General features: G+C 48.0%; 1 protein-coding gene across 6 annotated transcripts in view; it reads right to left on the bottom strand.

The window, feature by feature from the left end:
• Window positions 1-26249, bottom strand: part of ANK1 (ankyrin 1) — a 113691-nt gene that overhangs the window by 77761 nt on the left and 9681 nt on the right. The window lies entirely within an intron of this gene.

Genomic DNA, 26249 nt, shown 5'->3' with positions numbered 1-26249 from the left:
CTAACATTTGCTGCTAATGCCCTAGGGTGGCTGTCCCTGATCTCTGGAAGGATTCTAGACACACTGTCTGCCCAGAGAATGCTAGAGTCCAACAGGATATTAGAGATCCCCATGCACTGAGGAAACAGAGGCCCAGAGAAGTCACATGACCAGCTCAGGTTGTTGCTGTGGCTGTGGCTGTGGCTGTGGCCAGCAGCTGCAGCTCCAGTTAGATCCCTAGCCTAGGAACTTCCATATATGCTGCAGGTGTGGTCCTAAAAAGCAAAACAAAAACAAAGCAAAACAAAGCAATCACATTGGCTCAGGTCCCAAGCCTTCCTAGGGCACAGGAACATATAGAACCAACCCGGATTCCCCAGGAGGAAAGGGTTTTTTTTTTTTTTTAATTTTTATTACTGTATAGTTGATTTACAATGTTGTGTCAATTTCCACTGCACAGCAAAGCATCCCAGTCATACACACATATGCATTCTTTTTTTCGTTTGTTTGTTTTTTGTCTTTTTGCTATTTCTTGGGCCGCTCCCGCGGCATATGGAGGTTCCCAGGCCAGGGGTCAAATCGGAGCTGTAGCCACCAGCCTACGCCAGAGCCACAGCAACGCAGAATCCGAGCCGCGTCTGCAACCTACACCACAGCTCACGGCAACGCCGGATCCTTAACCCACTGAGCAAGGGCAGGGACCGAACCCGCAACCTCATGGTTCCTAGTCGGATTCGTTAACCACTGCGCCACGAAGGGAACTCCAACATTCTTTTTTTAATATTACTTTCCATCATGTTCTATCCCAAGAGATTGGATGTAGTTCCCTGTGCCATCCAGCAGGACCTCACTGCTTATCCATTCTTTTCTTGTTTTTTTTTTTGTTTTTGTTTTTGTTTTCTGTCTTTTTAGGGCCACAGTGCGGCATGTGGAAGTTCTCAAGCTAGGGGGCAAACTGGAGCTGGAGCTGCGGACCTATACCATAGCCACAGCAATGCCAGATCCAAGCCGCGTCTGCAACCCACACCATACCACATGGCAATGCTGGATCTTTAACCCCTTGAGCAAGGCCAGGGATTGAACTCAAGTCCTCACGGATACTCGTCGGGTTCGTTACTGCTGAGCCCACCACAGGAACACCCGCTTATCAGTTCTAAATGTAATAGTTTGCACCTACCAACCCTAAACTCCCCATCCATCCCAGTCCCTTCCCCGTGGTAACCCTAAGAACTAGTATGATTCTTTTTTTCCCCCTTTTTTTTCCCACTGGGGCCGCTCCTGCAGCATATGGAGGTTCCCATGCTAGGGGTCTTATCAGAGCTGTAGCCGCCAGCCTACACCACAGCCGCAGCAATGCCAGATCCGAGCTGTGTCTGCAACCCACACCACAGCTCACGGCAATGCCGGATCCTTAACCCACTGAGCGAGGCCAGGGGTCGAACCTGCAACCTCATGGTTCCTAGTTGGATTCGTTAACCGTTGTTCCGTGACGGGAACTCCAAGAACTAGTATGATTCTTTTTATCAGATGATGAAAGCAGTTTCCCTTTGTGATTATGAAGCAGCTTAGAGCAAACGCTCTGTCACAACAGCCATCCATGTGGGTCTGGTCCACTGTGGGAGGTCTCCTGGATTTTATTCACCACCCTGGTCCTTAGCAAGTTCCTCTGCTTCCCTCCCAAAGCTGCACCCTGGCAGAAGATGATGCTCTTCAACAGAAAAGGGACCGTCTGAATAGATCTGCATCTCCAACAGTTTTACTCGGCTCCCATCCTGGATCCTGGTTCAATAATCTCTTTCTTCTTTATGACTTTTAACTTTTCTCACTTTATTTTTTTAATTAAAGTATAGTTGATTTACCATGCTGTGTTAGTTTCAGGTGTACAGCAAAGTGATTCAGTTCTACTGTATGTATGTATGTGTGATTCAGTTACACTAAATATATTACATAGTATATGTATTACATATATATTTTCTAATATATATATTAGAATATATAGTCTATCTCAGATTATTTTCCCTTATAGGTTATCATAAAATATTGAGTATAGTTCCCTGAGTTATATAGTAGATCCTTGTTGGTTATTTTATATATAGAAGTGTGTATGTTAATCCCCAACTCCTAGTTTATCCGCCCCACTTTTCCCCTTTGATAACCATAAGCTTGCTGTCGGTCTGTTTCTGTTTTTCAAATAAGTTCATCTGTACAAGTGATATCATATGATATTTGTCTTTCTCTGTCAGACTACTTCACTTTGTATAGTCACCTCTAGGTCCATCCATGTTGCTGCAAATGGCATTATTTCATTCTTTTTTATGGCTGAGTAATATTCCCTTGTATATATACATCACATTCTCTTTATCCATTCCTCTGTCAACGGACATTTAGGATGCATCCATGTCTTGGCTATTGCGAATAGCACTGCTATGAACATTGGGGTGCATGTATCTTTTTGAATTAAAGTTTTTCCAAATATATGTGCAGGAGTCTCACTTTACTTTTAATGTGTTTGTTTCCAGCATAGTCCCCATAAGTTACTTCCAAATCCATGATTGTGATGATCTGAATCCAATACCCTCAGCAGAGCCACAGAACAAGCCCCGTGTGGCACAGTGATGATAGGTGTGCCAGAAGTCCCAGGAATTTAGTGCAGAGCAAAACACACAGCTATGACAAATTCTCACACGGACTACAGTTAACTCACGCAGAGCGTGCACTTAATCTGATTCAGCCAACATTTATGGAGAATCCATCCTGTGCCTGGCATCAGGCAAGGGATGAATAAAACACAAACACTGACCCCTGAAGAACTCAGCAGAGACAACAGATGCATAAAAGTACATGCACCATTAAGAGAAAAATGCCTCAAATGGCATATACAAGACTAGAAGTAGTGCAGAGGAAGAAGGAGCTGCTTGGTCCAGGGGGTCAGGAAAGCTTCAAGGAAGCCTTTCAAGGCAACCTGCACAAAGCTGGGATGTAAATTCATCAACAATGGCAATGTGGGGATTTTTTTTTTTTTTTTTTTTGGTAGGGCTGAACCTGCAGCATATGGAAGTCCCCAGGCTAGGGGTCAAATCAGAGCTGCAGCTGCCAGGCACAGCCACAGCCACAGTAACGCTGGATCCTAGCCACGTCTGCGACCTACACCACAGCTCATGGAAATATAGGATCCTTAACCCACAGAGCAAGCCCAGGGATCCAACCCACGTCCTCATGGATCCTAGTTGGATAGTTAACCACTGAGCCAGGAAGGGAACTCCCGGCAATGTGAGTTTAAATGTGCCTGAGTTTGCATTCTAAATCCATGAGCTAAAATTTTATAAACTCCAGCTCCCAGCCATTCTCATCAAGTGCCCTCCTCTTCCTTTCATGAAGCATCTGAATTCAAGGAATGTACAAACATCCAGACCCATGGAGAAAATTTTCTCTGGCAATTGGCCTCAGCAGGATGGCTGGTCACATCTAGCAGCTGAAAGTCGTTGAAAGCCTGAAAAAAAGAGTTTACTGCAAATATAAAAAGAGTTTGTACCATTGTTTTATTAGAGGCATAACTGTGTATACAGACTACTTCCGGTATTTCAAAAGAGTGTCTGTCTCACAGATAAATATTACATTTAATACTTTCCTTTTCCAGAAGCCGATTTGTTACTGCTCAAATCTGAAGGCAGGAGGGGTGCAAATTCTGGGAGCTACATGTTCTTAGCTATAATTATGGACAGAGACAAACTTTTATCTCCCACCTCTTTAAAACAAGGATCCAGAGTTCCCACTGTGGCTCAGTGGTAATGAACCCAACTAGTACCCATAAGGACAAGGGTTTGATTCCTGGCCCCGATCAGTGGATTAAGGATCTGACATTGCTGTGAGCTGTGGTGTAGGTTACAGATGCGGCTCAAATTTGGCATTGCTGTGGCTCAGATGCAGGGCAGCAGCTGCAGCTCTGAGTTGATCCCTAGCCTGGGAACTTCTATATGCCTTCAGTGCAGCCCTAAAAGACAGCAAGATAAATAAAATAAAATAGGAGTTCCCGTTGTGGTGCAACAGAAATTAATCCGAATAGGAACCATAAGATTGAGGGTTCAATCCCTGGCCTCGCTCAGTGGGTTAAGGATCCGGCATTGCCATGAGCTGTGGTGTAGGTTGCAGATTTGGCTCAGATTTTGGCATTGGTGTGGCTCTGGCATAGGCCAGTGGCTACAGCTCTGATTAGACCCCTAGCCTGGGAACCTCCATGTGCTGTGGGTACGGCCCTAAAAAGATGGAAAAGACCAAAAATAAAATAAATAAATAAATAAACATAAAAAATAAAATAAAATAAAACAGACACCTCCTTCTGGGTCTCCAGTTACATGCACATTAGACTAGCTGATATTGTTCCACAGCTCTTGACTGCTCTGTTGTTTTTCTTTCACCACCCTCTTTTCTCTTTTGTTTCAATTTTTATCATCTCTATGGACTTATCTTCAAGTTCTTTGATTCTTTCCCCAGCTGTGCCCAGTCTAAAGGTGAGCCTATTGCAAAAATTCCTCATTGCCAAGAAAGCTGTTAAAAATGTGTGGCATTCATTGGACTCTTTCTTAACAGTTTCCACCGCTCTGCCAAAATTCTCTATCCATTCATGAATGTTGTCCATTTTTCCTACTAGATCCTTTAACCTATTGAAGCGTAGTTGTTTTAAAGTCCATCTGATAGTTTCAACATCCAGGTCATCTCTGTGTCTGGTTCTGTTGATTACTTTGTCTATTGACAGCGTTTTGTTTTTTTCTTACTTTTGTGTGTGTGTCTTGTAATTTTTAACTGAATGCCACACTTTATGTGTAGAAGGGACTGAAATAAACAGCACGGGTGCCTGGAAATGGACATTCCTCTTCTTCTGTGAAGCTGTTAGCATGAGGGTGGAGGAAGGCGAGTCATCTTGGCAGGAGTTGACCTGGGTCTGGGTTTTGTTGTTACCACCAGTGCACGACAGCCTTCAAATTATCCTAGAGGTAGGCTGCTAAACCGTTGAAGTCAGAGTGGGAGCTGGAAGGTCATTCTGTGCTCCTGATCCTCCTCACCTTCCAGCCATCCCTGAATGCCTGTGCCTCAACTGGCATCTATCTCCATGATCTTGCCCCTCTCTCAGTCGTCACATGCTCTTCCTTGTTACAAAATAGGAGCACATAGGTTCTTTTTTCTCCTGGTCCAGCTTTAGTCTTAAGCAGACTGTGCTCCTGGACCTCAAAGGTAGGGTTTTTTTGCTTGTTTTTTATCTTTTTCAGGCCACACTTGTGGCATGGGGAGTTACCAGGCTAAGGATTGAGTTGGAGCTGCAGCTGCTGGCCTATACCACAGCCACAGCAATGCCAGATCTGAGCTGCATCTGCAACCTATGCCATAGCTCGCAGCAATGCTGGATCCTTAATCCACTGAGTAAGGCCAGGGATTAAATCCATATCCTTATGGGTATTAGTCAGGTTCTTAACCTGCTTGGCCATAACAGGAACTCCAGGTTTTGTTTTGTATTTTATTTTATTTTATTTTATTTTATTTTTATTTTTATTTTATTTTACTGTATTTTATTGTATTGTATTGTATTGTATTTTTTAGGGCCGCATCTGTGGCAATATGAAAGTTTCCAGGCTAGGGGTCAAATTGGAGCTGTAGCTACGAGCCTACACCACAGCCACTGCAACGTGGGCCAAGTTGTGTCTGTGACCTACACCATAGCTTACAGAAACACCAGATCTCTAACCCACTGAGCGAGGCCAGAGATGGAACCCGCCTGGATGCTAGCCAGGTTTGTTAACCTCTGAGACACGATGGGATATTTTCTTCCCTTTCTTCTCTGCAGCAACAAAACCTTGCCTCTAGAGTTGCTCTCGGGTGAGATTTCCTTGCCCCTCCTCCAGGAGTTGCAGATCTCTGCTTTTTATTGGAATAAGTCAGTTACTGGCCTAAGACAGTTTCCCGTCCTCGCCAACAATACAGGGGTTGTGCCTCCCCCTTTTCCTGCAGCAGTGCTGGTCTCTGCCTGCATCCTGGGGCTGCAAGGTTTCCTACACTTTCCCGGGGTCAGAGGAAATCTGCCTCTATTCCTACTGTGGAGAATGGATTCTGCCTATCATCTGAAGGGGAAACGGTATTTTATTGTTGTTGTTGTTGTTGTTTTGTTTTATTTTTGCTTTATAGGACTGCACCTGTGGCATATGGATCTACACCACAGCTCACAGCAATGCTGGATCCTTAACCCACTGAGTGGGGCCAGGGATGGAACCCTCATCCTCATGGGTACTAGTCAGGCTCATTACCACTGAGCCACAACAGGAACTTACAAAGGGTGTATTTTTGCTTCAGGTGAGGGGAGAGTTAGGGAGAGGCAGGCCTCTGCCCCTGCCTCCACAGCTACAGTGACTCCTTCTCTTCTGGGCTGCCTGGGGATGTTCTCTGGTCTCCTAATTTACCCCAATATTTCTCATGAGCACCTGGTGGAGGCCTGGGGTTGTAGACACACTGCAGCCATGCTGGCCAGGAAGACTCAGTTGAGATTTTTTTTGGCTTGTGTGGCAACTGCTTCTCTCTGCTGCATCTGCTAAAATGCAAACTGTGGCCCTCTCTGTGGAGGACTCCGCTTTTATTTCATTTTATTTTATTTTACTTATTTTTTTTTTGTCTTTTTAGGGCCACACCCTTGGCATATGGAGGGTCCCAGGCTAGGGGTCCAATTGGACCTGTAGCTGCCAGCCTACACCACAGCCACAGCAAAGTGGGATTCAAGCCGCGTCTGCAACCTACACCATGGCTCATGGCAATGCTTTGATCCTTAACCCACGGAGCAAGGCCAGGGATGGAACCTGCGTCCTCATAGATGTTAGTCAGATTTGTTTCTGCCGAGCCACAACCAGAACTCCCTGGGCTCCTCCTTTTTTAGAATTCACTTAGTTCTGCTGCCTTGCAGGTTTCTGATGGGCTCAGGGAAAACTGTAATCCTGTAAATTATCCAGGCTTTTCTCACTGTGAGAGTGGGAGCCACGTTCTTCTAAGATTTTTACATCCTAGAAACTCCATCTCCTTAGACTCTGAGGCCACCTGGCCCCATATGATCCAGTCCCAGGTAGTCTTAACACAGCAGACAACCATTTTAGGATCTTTGTGGAAAAAATGTTCATGTCAGGAGCACACACTTGGAGCTTTTCATCACGCTTTGCTCCTTTTTTTTTTTGTCTTTTTTCTTTTTAGGGCCACACCGTGGCATATGGAGGTCCCAGGCTAGGGGTTGAATGGGAGCTGCAGCTACTGGCCTATACCACAGCCACAGTAATGTCAGATCCGTGCTATGTTTGCGACCTACACTGCAGCTCACAGCAATGCTGGATCCGTAACCCACTGAGCGAGGCCAGGGATTGAACCTGTGTCCTCATGGATACTAGTCAGGTTTTTTTTTACTGCTTAGTCACAATGGGAACTCCCTGTCTTTGCTCTTTTTTGTCAGGTAAAATGTCAACTTAGAGGACTCTTTGCAGATGCAATCTGTCCAACAGGAGGGGAAGAAATCTCAGCCAGGCTGTGTTTCTTTTGACATTTTGAAGAAGAAAAGTCACATTCAGCCAGAATGATTTCATTTGGAGTATTTTCCGGTACCAACTGTGAGAAATTCCATTGGCAAAACAGACAATCCCAGACATTTGTTCTCAGTAAGCTGCTCCTCTGTTTAGCATCTCCGATCGCCCCAATTACACTAATTGGTTTCTAGATGTACAAATACAGTAGATGTGTCACAAGAAACTTAACTCTCTTCCTATTCAGAGCAGAGGGTGATTTCAAAGAGAGGCCTTGGTTCTGGAGATCCTTTGCCTCCATGAAAACTGCTAGAAAAGCTCCAAGGTTGATGCCGGAATACTCCGTTCTTCCCTTTCTTTCTCTCTCTCTTTCCTTCCTTCCTTCCTTCCTTCCTTCCTTCCTTCCTTCCTTCCTTCCTTCCTTCCTTCCTTCCTTCCTTCTCTCTCTCTTTCTTTTCTTCCTCTCTCTCTTTCTCTTTCTTCCTTCCTGTTTTTTCTCTCCCCTTCCTTCCTTCCTTTCTTCTTCTTCCTTCCTTCCTTTCCTTTTTTAGGGCTTCACCGACAGCATATGGAGGTTCCCAGGCTAGGGGTCAAATAGGAGCTACAGCTGCCAGCCTATACCACAGCTACAGCAATGCAGGATCCGAGCCACATCTGTGACCTATACCACAGCTCACAGCAATGCCGGATCCTTAACCCACTGAGCAAGGCCAGGGACAGAATCCACATCTTCATGGATACTAGTCGGGTTCTTAACCCCCTGATCCATAAGGGGATGATTTCCTATACAGACTGCAGGCCCTGCCCCCATGGAGCTGGCGGCCTCAAGCTGTGTCCTGAGGACCTGGTGCCCACCTGCCCCTCCCATCCCCCCCAGCCCCCCAGTCTCACGATTTCAGCCCCACTCCCTTCTTCTGAGCTAAGCAGCATGTGCTTCTGCAGTAGCCAAGAAGCATGGCCTTTTTACTCATGAGCACCTACCCCCATATTCTTGGCTCTGCTCTGTAGATGTACTGGTGGAGGTATTGCCAGAGGCAAGGGAGTCCTGGCCAGGGGAAGATTTGATCCAGTAAGCTAAGAGTGATGTTCTGTGAAGAGCACACCAAAGCAGTGGCAGAGAAGGCCAAGAAGTCGAGGACCCCAGAGGAAACAAGAAGAGGTGGGGGCGGGGCTTCCAGGGAATTTGCCTTCCTGCCACTTCACCCAGGCAATCAGCAAGGAGTGAAGGTCTCGCCCATAAAGGACAAGGACGTTCGCACAGAGTTAAGATCTTGGCCATAAAAGACAAGGATGTTCACACATGCACCTCGCTCTTAAGATTTTATATCCTGCTTTCCCATTCAGCCCGAAACTCTACTTGCTTGTTATATCTGTCCAGAGAAGATAAATAATTATACTCTATGTTACAGAAGCTTAATTCCCTGAATTACAACCCTCTGGTAATTTGTGACCTCCAGTTTTGCTCTATTATTGGTGCCTACTTGTGGGGTGAAGTCCGCAGGGACATTATATATTTGCGGGTCTGCAGCCATGAAACAGAGGAGGAAATAAAAACTGAAACAGGGCTATGGAGGGAAAAAAGGACTGAAATAGGAGTTCCCTTTTGATGCAGCAGATTATGGATCTATTATGGTTACACAGCGGCTTGAATTGCTGCTGTGATGTGAGTTCAAGCCCTAGCTCGGGAACTTCCACATGAAGCAGGAATGGCCAAAAAAAAAAAAAAAAAAGACTAAAATGGTCACCAACCCTATTCAGAACCCTGAAATTGACAGGAAAGATAGAAAGCATCAGGGAAAGAGGAAAGGCAGAGATGGCGGAAACCAAAGCAAAGGGGGCAATGAGCAGCAAGAGTCCATGGGAAAGGAAAGACAGACAACGTGATTGTCACCATGGGCTCGTGAGATGTGCATGAATTAAGGGACTAGCAAAGAAATCCCTACAACAATATATATCTTGAGTCCTCTTCTCAAATTGCCTCTGTTAAATTTTCAGCCCCAACAGAAACAAAATCAAAAGAGAATGGGGGTCAAAGGAGTTCCCATCGTGACTCAACGATAACGAACCTGACTAGGATCCATGAGGACATCGATCCCTGGCCTTGCTCAGTGGGTTAAGGATCTGTGATGCTGTGGTGTAGGCCAGCGGCTACAGCTCCAATTCAACCCCTAGCCAGGGAACCTCCATATGCCACAGGTGCTGCCCTAAAAAGACACACAAAAAATGGGGGGAATTAGGGTCTTCCAACTCTCCCTTCTCTTCCTCTTCCCTTCCCTTCCCTCCCAGCTGGAAGAGGCTGACAAATGAGGAAGCAGGATAGTGAATTAGAGAGGGGTGCCCTGCAGAGGCATCTGAAAGAGAGGACGGGGCCACTCTGGAGTGCTCCAGAGATGCATCAAGCCAATAAACAAATACCTTGAGGACGATTCCATCAGTGGGAATCGGGTTTCTCTCTGTCTGAAGGGATTTAAAGCCTGGAAAGAGGTAAGACTAGAAGAACCAGGAGGTGTTGGACTATGATTGGAAGCACTGGCCTGATCTCATGGATTTTTAAGATACACATGTGGGTAGACATAGAAATAGTTACAGATGTGTATATACACACAGGATGAGCAGCAGCCTTGAGCACATTGAGTGACCAGATTTTGGTGTCTACATACCATCCTCCACTGAAGGGAACTGTGAAAAGTGGTGATCTGGGGCTGGGGCAGAGAAAGCACAAAATGAGCCTGAGACAACTTGTGCAGGAAAACAAGGAAATCAAAGAGTGGAGTTCTTGTTGTGGCTCAGTGGGAACCTGACAGTCTCTGTGAGGATGCAGACTTGATCCCTGGCCTTGCTCAGTGGGTTAAGGATCTGGAGTTGCCATGAGCTGTGCTGTAGGTTGCAGGTGTGGTTCAGATCCTGTGTTGCTGTGGCTGTGGTGTAGGCTGGCAGCTGCAGCCCCAATTTGACTGCTAGCCTGGGAACTTCCACATGCCTCAGGTGTGGCCTGTAAAAAAAAGAAAAAGAAAAAGAAAAAGAAAATCAAAGACTAAAGTAGGCACATCAAAGAACACATAAGCCAGTTCATTGAAAGTGCTCCTAGTGGCCTGATTTAGATTTGAACATCAAAATAAGTCATAAGAGTGTCAGATTACAGCCCATCAAATCGAACAGGAACCATGAGTCTGAACAGGTATAAATAAATAATGAAAAAAACAAATCAGTGAGGGAGGAGGAAAAGCTTATCCTTCTGTGGACTGTCACCTAATAAATATAGAAGAAGTGATGGCAATGGAGAGAATCCCTCCTTGGAACCTTCACAGTGGTAGTCGACGCAGGTAGAAACCATCAGTGTGTATCAAGAACAGTGGCTGGAAGTATGATGAGGAACAGGATATTGGGATTATATCGGAATATTCCTCCCCAAGGAATTACTGATCAACTAAAGGGAGAAATGGATGATTTTACAGTAGAAAAACTGGGCCGATACCAACTTCAGCAGGTGATCAAGGTTAACATGATGGGAGTGAAAAGCTCTTGGCAGAATCCCATAAAAATCCTGCTCCCTTTTGTTTTCTTCTCTTTACGGCTGCACCTGCTACATACGGAAGTTCCCGGGCTAGGGGTCGAGTGGGAACTGCAGCAGTGTCTGGATCTGAGCCGTGTCTGTGACCTACATCACAGCTCAGGGCAACGCCAGATCCTTAACGCACTGAGAAGGGCCAGGGATTGAACCCTCATCCTCTTGGATACTAGTCAAGTTCTTAACCTGCTGAGCCACAATGGGAACTCCTGCTTAAAACTTTCTAAAAGAAAGTGGGGGTAAGAAAGAGCAGCGGGAGAGGGGCAGCAGGGCCGTTGGAGAGGCAGTGGCACCAACATGGGCTGCTCTGGGCTCTGGTTAGGGGAGGATGGGTGGCCTGCTGGGGGTCCCTGCACATCTAAGGATCAGAGGCAGGTGAGGATCGGAGCACACACCCACCTTCTATATTGACAGGCCCTGAGAGGCGCGGCCCTTAGCAGAGGTGAGAGGTTACCCCAGGCCGGCCGTCCCGGAGTGCCCATCAAACCATGAGAGGATTGCAGCCAAAGCCCTGCGTGGGAACCCGCTGATGGGAGGGCGGGACCACCCACGAGCCACCTCCCCTGACCCAGAAAGCGTGTGGTTCCCAAGAGACCTCTTGGTGGAAAAAGTCTGCTAGAGAAGTATGATCCTGGGAGTTCCTGTTGTGGCTCAGTGATAACGAACCCGACTAGTATCCATGAGGATTCGGGTTTGATCCCTGGCCCTGCTCAGTGGGTTAAGAATCTGGCATTGCTGTGGCTGTGGTGTAGGCCGGCAGCTGCAGCTCCGATTCAACCCCTAGCCTGGGAACGTCCATATGCCATGAGTGTGGCCCTAAAAAAAAAGACAAATAGATACATATATATGATCTTGGAATTGAATGCATCAGAAGCCACTGAAAGCTGGAGTGATGGCTGTACATCAGCCTGTCTCCCCAGGACCAGGGAAGGTGGAAGAAGCCAGAAACCAAGGGGGAAGTGCGCAGGCAGAGAGAAAGGGACAGGACCAGCTCTGAGCAGGTCCCTCCTCTGCTCTGTCACAACCTCAACTTAGCGCCTTGCCTGGGTGATTCTTAAGATAGATATTCATGGGGAGGGAAACACCCGAATGCTGTTCGTTAGCCTGAGAAAGAAAAAAAACCCCAACCTACGCCCCTTTGGGAGCTCTGGGTAGGGATGAGTCAACCAGATCACATATCACGGTCGCCTTCTCTCTACTCTCCGTATGCACCTGTGCAGCCTTCCAGGCCCAGCAGCTCAGCAGCAGGGGCTGCAGGCCCTTAGAGGAGAAACTGTGAGCTCAAGTTCACGAGAGCCAGGAACACTGACATTCAGCTCAGCAGCCAAGAATGTCTCCTATGCACTAGAAAGGGTTTCCACACCCAAGATCTTGGCATTCTTTTATTTATTTATTTACTTTTGTCTTTCTGCCATTTCTTGGGCTGCTCCTATGGCATATGGAGGTTCCCAGGCGAGAGGTCTAATCCGAGCTCTAGCTGCTGGCCTACACCACAGCCACAGCAACGCAGGATCTGAGCCGCGTCTGCGACCTACACCACAGCAATGCCAGATCCTTAACCCACCGAGCAAGGCCAGGGATCAAACCCACACCTCATGGTTCCTAGTCGGATTCGTTAACCACTGAGCCACGACGGGAACTCCAGATCTTGGCATTCCTTTAAAAGGAGAAAAAGAGCCAGCCCTTCAGAAGCAGAGCCGTGGGGGTTAGAAAGAAGAACACCAGATACAGGACAGAAGCTCCTAGACTGTCCCCCCGATATGTCACTCCACCGCCCAGGCTTCAATTTGTGAATTTTCACAATGACAGGACTGTGCCCATCTCTCTGCTTCCCCTTAACTGCAGCATCAGACAGCATAAGCATGCTCAGAAAACAATTAAGATCTGTATTTTTGCATGACACATGCCAAATTGTTCACAGTGACTTTCTGGGGACTGGGGAGCCCGGGGGAAACTTATAGAAGACTGACTTTCTATATTTCTGTCAAGTGTGATTTATTTTTGTTTTTATTTTTTGTCTTTTTAGGGCCACACTTGCAGCACATGGAGGTTCCCAGGCTAGGGGCCCAACTGGAGCTGTAGCCACCAGCCTACATCACAGCCACAGCAATGCAGGATCTGAGCCAAGTCTGAGACCTACACCACAGCTCATGGCAACACCGGATCCTCAACCCACTGAGCAAGTCCAGGGATCGAGCCCACATCCTCATGGATGCTAGTTGGGCTCATTAACCACTGAGCCACAAAGGGAACTCCTTTAAAAAATTTTTTTTTAAATGGCTGCACCCCAGGCATAATGGAGTTCCCAGGCTAGGGGTCAAGTCAGAGCTTCAGCTGCCAGGCTACACCACAGCCACAGCAATGCCAGATCTAAGCCACGTCTGTGACCTACACCACAGCACATGCCAACACCAGATCCTTAACCCACTGTGTAAGGCCAGGGATTTAACCTACACTCTAATGAAGACAATGTCGAGTCCTTAACCCGCTGAGCCAAAAGGGGAACTCCTAAAGTGTGAATTTTTGAACAACTACTCTGTATTAATTTTGTTGTCAAATTAAAAATCTCAAAACAATTAAACTCAGGGACATGGCTGGTAAAAATGACAAAAATATTCCTATCAAAAAATTCACAACCGAAACGTCAATAATCCCAGGCAACTTCACATGCAGAGTCTATTCTAATCAGAAAGGAAAGGGATTGCATTTACATGTCCTCTCTTAACCAGAGAGGCAAATCTCCCCAGGCCCAGATCAAAAGTCATTTTTCTCGATGACTTTCCCTGTCCCTCTCTCGTCACCACTCAGTGGCCTATTCCCAGCCCCCCCAAGGGAATCACTCTCCCACTGTATCCCCATGGCATTCAATGACACTACCAAGGCCTTGTCACACTGCATCTATCCCGTCTTGAGTCTGTGTCTCTCCAAGGAGGACTCTTTGTGGCGTGGCACCCCCCTCCCCCTACTTCTGGTCCCGGGCACAGGGCCTGGCACACACTCTGTGTCCCCTAAGAGCTGTTGGGATTGAATCCACATGCCTGCCACCCCCCCCCACAGTGTCTCTCCAGACCAAGAATGTCACATCAAGATACTGAAAATTCACACTGAAAATTCACAGCAATAAAACCACAAAGGAGTTCCCTGGTGGTGCAGTGGGTTAAGGGTCTGACATTGTCACTGTAGCTGCTGTAGGCTTGATCCCTGGCTTGGAAACTTTTCCATGCCATGTGCATAGCCAACAACCTCCCCCCCACAAAAAAAAAAAACCATAGAGTGGACTTTGGAGGGTGTGCATTCTTTGCAATATGTTCCAGATCATTCCTGACGATGCTGTTACCCTTTCCTCGTTCCCCAGGAGCCCAGAGGTGTCCCTGCTGTTGCTACAAGTACACATCTTCATAGACCTGAAGTGGTCAGTTAACTCTTGTTCACCAAGAGGCAAAGGAAATAAAAATAAAGGAACATGGAATGACTGGCCAATGGGGACCTGCTGTACAGTGCAGAAAACTCTACCCAATATTCTGTGATCATCTATGTGGGAAAAGAATCTGAAAGAGAATGGATGTGTGTACACGTATAACTGAATCACTTTGTTGTACAGCAGAAATGATCCCAACCTTGTAAACCAACTCAACTTTAATAAAGCTTAAAAAATAAAATAAAACCACCATAGGGGAGGCCGCCCAGAGGAGGGGGCCCCCACTGCACTGCAGGGGTCTGTGGAGTTTAGCGCACGGAGGCCAGGGGTGGGGTGGTCTAGAGTCCCAGGCTCCAGTTCTGAAAGAATCTGCTTCTCTGTCCACCTCACCAGTCAAGCACCTGCTCTATCCACCCCACAAGGGCCAGGTGAGCCTCCATAACGGCTGTGCCTGGAAAGGCTTGGAAAAGCAGGGACACTACAGAACTGAAATCCGTGCTTTCGAAACACCGTGGGTCACTCTGACTCCTGTCAAGCAATTGACTTCCTTTCTGCCTATAAATTGGTCACCCTAATTAGCCAGATGAACATCAAACAGCTCATTTCTGCCTCGATGCAGAAACAATTTGCCTATTTTAAATTAATTCAGGGGAAGAAGGTTTTCAGGTTCTGTCTTTTACTCGAATACTTTTTCCAGCGGGAACTGGGGCTCCAGCAGAGTCCCCAGTGAGGGCGGAGAGGGAGGGGTGTCTGGTGCTCCCCTGGTTCACCTGCACGTCGGTTGCAGAGCACCACCCTCCCGGGTGGGGCTGCAGTCAAACGTCCTTTCCTCTCCATCGTCGCTATCCCAGGGCTGCGACGAGGCAGCACCTTGATTCAAGAAGGCTTACTATTACCATCTTATCCGACAGAGAGAGGCTTTCTGTACGAGTTGCGGGAAGGGTGCGGGTAGAATTAGGTAGAACGACGATGCGGTTGAACACCCTCTCTCTCCCTGTCCAACCACGGACGAGTACCAGGCTCCATCTCTACACTGGGGTCCCGATGTCCCCTCCTTCGCCTAAATGCCACCGTCCTCCCCTCTGATATTTCATTTACCCCATCCTCACTGGCCTCCCGCTGCCGGCATCCATCGCCACCCCTGCCTCAGCACAGCCTGATCCTTCCTGCTGCAATTCTCTACTTGGCAAACTCCCACACATCCTTCAGAGCCTTTCTCTGACTCACAGGCCTTCCAGCAGCACCCCCTAGACTAGGGGCAACATGGGAGCCGGGACTGGGCTCATTCTGAGCAGCCAGCACGAGGCATAGGAGAGTGGCTCAGATAATGCTCATTGAGTGAATGAATAAAAAAATGAAAACAGCCTCTGTGCTCATTCTGGAAGGTGCTGGATTTGTAACCCTCTCTTCACAAGCTGGCCTTTTTTACTGCCCTTCAAGTTTTTCGAGAGCAGGGGTTGCATGAATTTCATGTCTACCATGGTGCATTCAATACATGGTATAGAATTATTATATATAAACAGGATAAACAACAAGGACCTACTATATAGCACAGGGAACTCTATATAGCACAGGGAACTCTATTCAATATCCTGTGATAAACCATAATGGAAAATATGAAAAAGCATGTGTATATATGTATAATTGAGTCGCTTCACTGTACGGCAGAAATCAACACATTGTACAGCAACTATACATCAATAAAATAAAGAAATTTTTTTTTGTCTTTTTGCCTTTTCTAAGGCCGCTCTCGCAGCATATGGAGGTTCCCAGGCTAGGGGTCGAATCGGAGCTATAGCCACCGGCCTATACCAGAGCCACAGCAACGTGGGATCCGAGCTGCTCTGCAACCTACATCACAGCTCATGGCAACGCCGGATCCTTAACCCACTGAGCATGGCCAGGGATTGAACCCGCAACCTCATGGTTCCTAGTCGACGTTAACCACTGTGCCATGACGGGAACTCCAAAAAAAAATTTTAAAATACACATTTGCGGAATACATGAATGAGCAGCTTTCTGAGCTCAGCTTTCTGAGCTCTTGAGTGAGAGAGTTGAATACCACAATCTCCTCTAACCTTTATGACTATAATTTGGAAAGGTAGCCCAACAAATCCTGATCAAAAGACTTGGCCTTTGGCTGCTGTAGAAAAGTTGATTCTGTAGCTCTCATTTCAGGGGCTCTGTCTATTGGAAAGGCTGAAAACCCTACACCTTCAAGATGAGTACCTAGCAGTGGTGGGGTACACGTACAAGGCATGTGTGGAAATTTAGGGGACATCGATGATCCTAACACATATGATTTCACCTGCTCCCTTGGGCTGTGTTTCAGTGCTGGCCTTTGTTTATGCTTTTGTGACCCTTCAGACGGCCGAGCTTCTGGAGACAGCAGCAAATATCGCCACGTGTTTGACAAGTGTGGCTGATGCCAGACTCTGAACCATCATCCCGCACAAGAATCATTTATCCTAAGAGGAACCAGTTCACCATGCTCTTAAAAGTGGCAGTGCTGGGGAGTTCCTGTCGTGGCTCAGTGGTTAATGAATCTGACTAGGAACCATGAGGATGCAGGCTCGATCCCTGGCCTTGCTCAGTGGGTTAAGGATCTGGCATTGCCATGAGCTTTGGTGTAGGTTGCAGATGTGGCTCTGATCCCGCGTTGCTGTGGCTCTGGTGTAGGCCAGCGGCTACAGCTCTGATTCGACCCCTAGGCTAGGAACTTCCATATGCCACAGGAGCGGCCCAAGAAATGGTAAAAAGACCAAAAAAAAAAAAAAAAAGTGGCAGTGCTGGAGTTCCCGCTCAGTGCAGTGAGTTAAAAATCCGACTGCAGTCGATCAGGTTGCTGTGGAGACTCGGGCTCAACCCCTGGCACAGTGGGTTAAAGGATCCAGCATAGGTCACAGCTGCAGTTCGGGTTCAATCCCTGGCCCAGGAACTTCCACATGCCGTGGGTATGGCCATTAAAAAAAAAAAAAAAAAAAAGTGGCAGTGCTGAGATGTACTCTCTACCTGGGCCAAGCATCAAATACCTAAGCTTTCATCATCAGTGGTTACAGCAGACTGAAAAGCTACTGACTGACTTTATGAGGACCTACTATGTGCTGGGAAAAATCCCAGGGAAGAGCCCTGAAGGAAGCCAAGTCCTCTCCCTTTGAGATGTGTCGATTTCAGCAGAGAAGACAGAGATATTGAAGAGACACAGAGATGCATAATTACAGTCAGGTTGGAAGTATCACAGAGAAAAATAAGAGACCAAAGGGGAGAGTTCCCATCGTGGCTCAATGGGTTAAGAAACCGATTAGTATTCATGAGGATGCAGGTCCTTTTCCCTGGCCTCGCTCAGTGGATCCAGCATTGCCATGAGCTGTGGTGTAGGTCGAAGACATGGCTCAAATCTGGTGTTGCTGTGGCTGTGGTGTAGGTCGGCAGCTGTACTTCCGATTCATCCCCTGGCCTGGAAACTTCCATATGCTGCAGGTGCAGCCTTAAAAAAAAAAAAAAAAAAAAAAGACAAAGGGGATTCAGGATACTTGTGTAACTGAGCTAGTGCCCTGTGGGGCTCCCAGGCACACAAGCCTTTCTGTGTCCTCTATTCCTTGTTTTTAGGGAAGAAGCCACAGGCTTCATGACTTTCCCTAAATTCCAAAGGGCAGTTGCTCAACAAGGAAGGGAGGGGATGCAGAGACCAGGGAGGAGCAGTGCAGCCTTGGGGCAGGGTCCTGCTTCCTCTTCAAGGAATATTACATAATATCTTTGAGCCTTTCTGCAGAACTAAAACCCCCAACAAATGGAAGGGGGTTCTAAAATGATGGTATCTTCTTCATTCTGGGAAGGAGGACCACCAGAACCAGCCTGGGGCCACTAAACACCAGCTCTCAAAGGCAATGCAAGCTTGCCTCTACCCTGATGCTTACCTGCAGCCCTGATCCTTATTCTCCGCCCCAAACTATAAAACCACTTCCCAACCCCTTCCAAGGAGGGCACAATCTTTAAGGCATTAGTCTGCTGTGGCTCCCTTTGTCTGACAAAGCAATAAAGCTATCTTTTCCTCCTTTACCCAAAACCTCTGTCCGTGCAGTTTCAATTCGGCACTGGCAGACAGATGCCAAATTTCGGCAACACTTGGGGTGCCCCAGAAGACCCCTCTTCTAACTCTGTCTTATGCCAGCTGCAGATAACAAGGCTTTTCTTTTGGGAACAAAATTTCCTCGGAGGATCTCAAGTAACTTTGTTGCCATCAGCAAAGCCAGGGAGCCAGGGCTTGTTCGCATCCTAAGAACAGGACAGAAACCTCAGTGAGGCAGTTCCCCGTGGTTGACCCATGTTAACCTGGCAAGTCTAGGAATCGGGGAGACCAGAGGCTCTGACTTGCTCTCCTCCTGATCTCTTTTTTTCTTTCTCTCTCTCTGCTTTTTTTTTTTTTTTTCCCCCCCTGGCCACCCCAGCCAGGGATCAGATCTGAACCACAGTTGCGACCTAAGCCATGTAACCAGGTACCAGACCTAAATCTTTGTGATTTGAAGTCAAAGACCTTTCCTTTGGCCTCCGAGGCCTCCCTCAGTCTCAAAGGCTGACTCAAGAGTTAATGATGAGGACTTCCCCTGTGGCTCACAACAGAACTACTCAGTGTTGCTTCTACAGTGGCTGTGGCTCGACCCCTAGTCTGGAAACTTTCATATGCTGCAGGTGTGGCCACTTTAAAACAAAACAAAAAAAAAAGAGTTGATGAGAAAAATATTGTTACAGCCAAAAACTAGCTGAAACAGTCTCCATTATCTTATGCCCTGCCTTGGCCCCCTAATTTATTACTAATGTTTTCTTTCTAGTTAGAGATCTATTGCACCTAGTGTCTGGCTTTTCACAAACGATCCCTTCCTTGCTTAACTGTTTTCTTTTGCTAATGGTTACTTTCCAGTTAGAGTTATATTGCACCTGTACTGCACCTTTCCTAATTCACCCTGTAAGCCATCTTCATTCCAGAGAGAAAGTCAAGGAATGATAATTCCAAAGACAACCAGAAACCATCACCGGACCCACTGCCACCGGCTTTGATGACTCTGAAATGACCTATGGATGAAGAATAATATAGACACCTGGATCAATAAGCCTGTCTTTTGGAGCCAAAGCTAGAAAACCCCTTGCTGTCTCCTCTCAAGTCAGGGCATAGTTTTGTGTTCTCCTTTTCCTGGCAGAGCAATAAAGCTGTTCTTTCTCTTCCTCAAAACTGTCTCTGAGACTTAATTGGTGCCATTGTACAGAGGCCACATTTTTGGCTATAGCCACAGCTGCAGCAATGCCAGATCCTTAACCCACTGCTCGGGGCCGGGGATTGAACCTGTGTCCCGACGCTCCTAAGACGCTGACCCTCCCAGTGTGCCACAGTGGGCACTCCCTCCTGATTTCTTTCTTTTTTTTTTTTGGCCACCCTGCTGCATATGGCATTCCGGGGCCAGGGATCAGATTGGAGCTGTAGTTGCTATCTAAGCCACAACTGCAGCAACACCAGATCCTTTAAGCACACTGTGAGGGACAAAGGGGATCAAACCTTTGTCCCAACGCTCTCAAGATGCCAAAGATCCCATTGCACCACAGCAGGAACTCCCCTCCTGACCTCTGTATTTGGCTAACTGTAAAAAGCTAAAGTCAACTAATTCATCCCAGAAAGTCCTTTTTTAAATTTATTTTTTATTGCTATAGCCTCCAGAATGAAATATTTTAATTTGATGTGAGTGATCTAGCAAGGATTCTGGAAACTGGACATATGAAGCTGATAGTCATAGGTGCATAATGACGGAGCCATTGATTCAAATCAGGATTGACCATCAATTATATGACACCTTGTATACTGGGTGCTGTGGGGCAGAAGCAGCCATGAACTTTGCCCCCAGGACAGGTAAGATGACATGACCAAGACAGGTAAGATGACATGACCACTGTGCTGTATCATACGACCCTGCTGAGCTATGAGACAGGTGAAGGGTGCCTACAGGTGATGGTACCCCAAACTCCAGGGACTCCTGTGTCTTTGCAGTGGCTTTTGAGCCGAGACAGGACCCGTTCCCACCTCCCCACCCCTGGCCCATTGCTATGTGTTTGCCGCAGTGGTGAGAATGACACAGTCCTAGGCTGAGTGAGGACCCTGGGTCCCACAGGTCCTGTGTCATGGGGGCGGAGACCACCATGGCCAGGGCAACAACACTGCCCTGGGGAGGCAAGTCCTCTGGCTTCACCACCCACCCCCACCTCTTCCCCATTATCCAAGTCCCTTCGGGGTTCTACCTGGTCCTCAGCCTCCCCACCCAGCTCCCTGCTACCCACCCTGAGCCCCGAGTCAATTCTCCGCACAGCAGCCAGGGTGTTCACTTAAAAACCGAAGTCTGCGAGTTCCTATGGTGGCTCAGCAGGTTAAAAACCTGACTATTATCCATGAGGATACGGATCGGATCCCTGGCTTTGCTCAGTGGGTTAAGGATCCGGCATTGCCATGAGCTACAGTGTAGGTTGCAGATGCAGCTGAGATCCATTGTTGCCCTGGCTGTGGTGTAGACCTTAGCTGCAGCTCTGATTCGACCCCTAGCCTGGGAACTTCCATATGCCGCAGGTGCAGCCCTAAAAAGAAGAAGAAAAAATAGTACCTGGCACAAACATTTAAAACATACGTGTGAAATGACACCCCCCCTCCCCCAAAGACACTGGGGGATTAGGTTTAATGTGCCTCAGGGCCCTGTTCTCATGGGCCAATGCCAGCGTTTGACTTCCTCGAATGCTGAATGGCTTCCAAATATCTATCTTTGGGTTGGGCCTCTTATCTGACTTCCAGGCTCAAATATCCAATTGCTCACTCTATATGTCACCGGGTTCCTCCCAGGGACACCCTGAGAGAGCCTGCTCGACCTCTGCACCCCCTTGCCACATGCTGAGCCCACTCCCAGCTCTTGTGTCAGTGAGTGGTTCTGCCCTTTCCCCTATAGGAGCCAAACGTCTGATGGTCCCCCCCACCCATTCTCCTTCCCAGTCCCCATCCATCTCACAGCCATGACCCTCCTCCAAGCCACCCCTGGGTCCCTCCTGAACTACTGCTATGGCCTCATAACTGGTCTCCCCACGTCCACTTGTCAAGCCCATGGTGGGCAGCGGGACCCTTTAAAGCACATCTGCGGCTACATCATGCCCGTGCTTGCATCTGTGGTCAGCTCCCCTTGGCTCTCAGGATAAAGATCAGAATCCCTGACCAGCTTCTACAAGCATGACGGATGCATTACCAGGACACTTGGATACAGCCAGGGGGGTTGTCCAATCCCGAAATACCTCCATACCCCAACCCCGCCCATGTGGACCCTCTGGCTCCTCCCCCAGACCCCTCTCCTTTCTCGGCAGTCATGGGGTTAACATGCCTTGCTGCAGGAAACACACGCTGGCACACACGTGCCCACGCGCGTGATGCACATGCAGCGCTTGGCCCTGGGGCTCACTGACCCAGCTGTTGACTGTTGTAACCATTGCCTCTGCCTCTGAGGTCTAGCACAGCCCCAAGGTCACCTCCCTAGCCTCATCCTGTCCCTCTTGTCTCTGCCAGTTGCCTCGCTGCCCTCCACCCCCCATACTCTCCAGGCTTTTCTCTGCTTCTGGAATGCTCTTCCCTGCCCTCAGGAACCCTCACCCGCCCCTTCCAAGAACTCACTCTCTCTTCCTTTTGGTAGCCTTCTCTGACCTCCAACCTTATGCCAAGTCTCTCTCTGTCTTTTTTTTTTTTTTTTTTGGCTTTTTAGGGCTGCGCTTGCGGCATGTGGAAATTCCCAGGCCAGGGGTCGAATGGGAGCTGTAGCTGCTGACCTACACCACCCACAACCCTAGCAACTTGGGATCTGAGCCACATCTGCGACCTACACCATAGCTCGGCAATGCCGGATCCTTAATCCACTGAGCAGGGCCAGGGATCAAACCTGCATCCTCATGGATACTAATCAGATTCTAAGTCTGCTGAGCCACTATGGGAATTCCAAGCCTCTTTCACATATTCTCCTAAAACATTCTGCCTTTCCTCCAGGGGTCCTAACATACTTTCATCTGCACACCCATGTGTGTGACTGTTTCCCTATTTCACCAACCACTCTCACAACCAGGAGACTACAGTTCAGGGAGAATAAGGATGGTGACTCTTTATTTTTTTGGAACCATTAAATCCCTAAAGCCCAGCTCTACACCTTTCGGAGGTGGAACAGGAAGACACAGGCTATACAGGTCTGCAGCTTGAATAATGCTTGGCTAAATGAAAGCGGGCACTCCCGTTAAAGATCGTGGCATTGGCACGTGCATATGCATGTCCTGATGTGGATTTGTTCTCCTCTATAAATATAAGAATGACGATGATAAAAATCGGGAGACCTCATCTGTGCACTAAAGGAGTTGCCCTGAATATGCAGGTGTCTCTTACGTAAGCCTCTTTCCACTCTACTTAGAGTAATTACTTCCCCTAATGGCAGGCGACTCATCGTCTTTTCTGCAAACCATACTATGTGAAAGTGTGTTACTTACATAAGGATCAGCACTGGCTGGATTACGGCTCAAAACGATTCAAGCAAAAGCCAGACCCTGGACACGAGCCTGTTTTTACCATCTCAAAACAGCAAAGGCATGTTTTAAAGAGAAGGAAGGAGCTCTCTGTCCCCAGAGCACTGCCCCATGATGCGCTCAGGTTAACTGAGGTTTGAGTTTTGCCACTCCCCAGCTATGTAGACTTCCCTTTCCCCTCCCCTGCCCAATGTTCTCTACTTAGAGCAAAACCCAAAGATCCTATGAAACTGGAAGGAGGCTCCTGCAAAGTGGTGCAGGTCTGCAGCCCTGCCCTTGCAGCAGGCACAGAACACAAGACTAGCAGGGTCCAGATGTGGGAAAGGGGAGGAAGGGGTGTGTGTGAAGGAGCCATGGGACTAAATCAGCAGGAGGAGCTTTGCTCCGTGGGGACCCTTCCTTTGACGCCACCCCGTGCACATTATTTCCTCACCTACAGCAGTTAGCAGCTTCCTCTGGCTAGAAGCCCAGCAGAAATGATGTCTATAAAGTGCAAACATTACCTCGGTGCTTAGAGGGCCCTGAGCTGACCCAAGGAGCTGCCCTGAGGAGAGATAGCACAAGGACAGGCCAGCCACAGCCCAATCAGGATGGAGCCTTCCCTGTGTCATCAGAATCTCCCAACCATGCACGGAAAACAGCCTCTGGCTTAGGGCTTATGAACAGGCAGTGGCCCCCATTTCTGCTAAATGGATTCCTTTGAGAGCTTAACTCTTGGAAGGTCTCTAAGGGGCTGGTGCATCCCTTGGCTGTGTTTTGGCTGCAGAGGAAACCAGACCTCTCCTCCCTCCCATTCAGGGAAGTGGCGGAAGGTGCCCTCAGTGTGAACCACCGGGCTGGGGTGGTATTAAAACCAAGCCTCTTTACTGAGCCCTCTGACCCCAGGACTCCCGCTCGGCCCCCCCGGCTCTGCTCCTACAGTCCCTTCCCAGCAAAGAAAGGGCTTCAGAGTTTCCATCCCTCCAAAGGCAACCTTTAGCTTTGCAGGTGTGCTTAAAATCATCCAGAACGTCCTGCGGTCTGCGGAGACACACACACACACACACACACACACACACACACACACACACACACGCTGGGATATTTGGGTGGAGGGATGAAAGAAGGGGGCAGGGCTTGCCATTTCCCATCTAGTTTGCATTCCCAAGTCCAGCCACATGCTTTCTCCCTTCTGAACTCCCTTCTGAAGTTCACTGTCAGAGCCTCTGTTTCCTATGGGACCACCCACCCCATCCTCTGATCTTTCAGCTGTGGATTTAGACCTACTGGATCTGAAAGAAGTCTTGGCAAGTGGTACTGGGGGCTTAGGCCAAGTGGAAGGGCAGGGGCTGAGAGGTTGAGGGGGTGGGGGGTGGGGGTGCAGGGGGTGGGGGGTGGGGAGAGCTCGCCGTCAGTGGGAAAGTGAAGCTGCATTCTAGGTATTTCCCCTGCTGACTTGCAAAAGCCACCTAGTCCAGAATGTGTAGTGACTAGTGGTAGAGATACTAGGTAATTCACTACTATCATTCTGATACTTTTAAATAAAATGTTAAAAATAAAAAAAAATTAAAAATAAAATAAAAGCCATCTAGTCCAGCACCACACGGATGGACCATGAGGACACTGTGCTACGTGAAATAAGGCAGTGACAAAAGGCAAGCACTGCATGAGTCCACTGATGAGTGAGATACCCGGAGGAGTCAGATACCTAGAGACGGAAGGATGAATAGTGGTTGCCAGGGGCTGGGGAGGAGAGGATGGGAAGTCAGTGTTTAATGGGTGCAGAGTTTCAGTTCTGCAAGAGGAAAAGCACTTTGTGGATGGATGGTGATGATGCACATGGATGTGCCTAATGTGTGGACCGCACACTTTAAAATGCTTAAGATGAGTTCCCATCGTGGCACAGCAAAAACGAACCCAACTAGGAACTATGAGGTTGTGGGCTCAATCCCTGGTCTTGCTCAGTGAGTTAAGGATCCAGCGTTGCTGTGGGCTGTGGTGTAGCTGTGGTGTAGGAGATGTGGCTCAGATCCCACGTGGCTGTGGCTGTGGCGTAGGCCAGCAGCGGTAGCTCCGATTAGACCCCTAGCCTGGGAAACTACATGCAGCAGGTGCAGCCCTAACAAGCCAAAAAAATATCTAAATAAGCAAAATAAAATGCTTAAGATGGTAAATTCTACATTACATATTTTTTACAAGGAGAAACTTATTTTTTAATTTTTTTTTTTTTTTTGGCAGGGCCCACAGCATTCCCAGGCCAGGGATGGAAGCTGAGCCATAGCAGTGACCCGGGCCACAGCAGTGACAATGCCAGATCCTTAACCACTTGGCCACCAGGGAACTCCTCAACATGTTTTTTTCCCTTTTTTTTTTTTTCTTTTTAGGGCCTTACTCTAGGCAAATGGAAGTTCCCATGCTCAGGGTTGAATTGGAGCTGCAGCTGCTGGCCTATGTCATAGCCACAGCAACGGGGGATCAGAGCTGGTTCCTTAACCCACTGATCAAGGCTGGGGATTGAACCCAAGGCTTCATGTATACCAGTCGAGTTCATTACCACTGATCCAGGAACTCCCTAAATGGCTTTTTATTTTATTAATGTTATTTCTTATTTATTTTTATTTTTTGCTTTGTAGGGCCACATCCGAGGCATATGGAGGTTCCAATAGGGGTCCAGTCGGAGCTACAGCTGCCGGCTTACATCACAGCCACAACAACGCCAGATCCAAGCCACGTCTGTGACCTACACCACAGCTCATGGCCATGCTGGATCCTTAACCCACTGAGCAAGGCCAGGGATCGAACACACAACCTCATGTTCCTAGCTGGATTCATTTCCCCTGTGCCATGACGGGAACTCCCCTTAAACGATTTTTTAAAAAGTCACAATGGGTAAATTTATTCTAAATTAGAAACAGAATCTGCTATGTCCCTGAACAACCTAACTGACGGGCAGACACAAACAAAACAGAAGTCATTGAATCCACAGCCCCAGCCACACCCCTGGCCTCTTTCTAGGGAGTGAGATCCTCTCCATTCAGTCAATTCCTAGATCTCTGGCCCCGAATCTGACTCTGTCCTCCAATCCATCCTGCACACCTTCAGTTTCCTTCCCCTCCCCTAACCAAGCCTGTCACTTGGCACCAGAAACATTCAGAGAAGCCAGTTCAGCCGTATAGGTTCTCAGCTTTCG

The sequence above is a fragment of the Phacochoerus africanus genome, chromosome 3, assembly GCF_016906955.1.
Source record: "Phacochoerus africanus isolate WHEZ1 chromosome 3, ROS_Pafr_v1, whole genome shotgun sequence".
NCBI lineage: Eukaryota > Metazoa > Chordata > Mammalia > Artiodactyla > Suidae > Phacochoerus > Phacochoerus africanus.
This window is presented reverse-complemented; position numbering and strand designations above follow the sequence as displayed.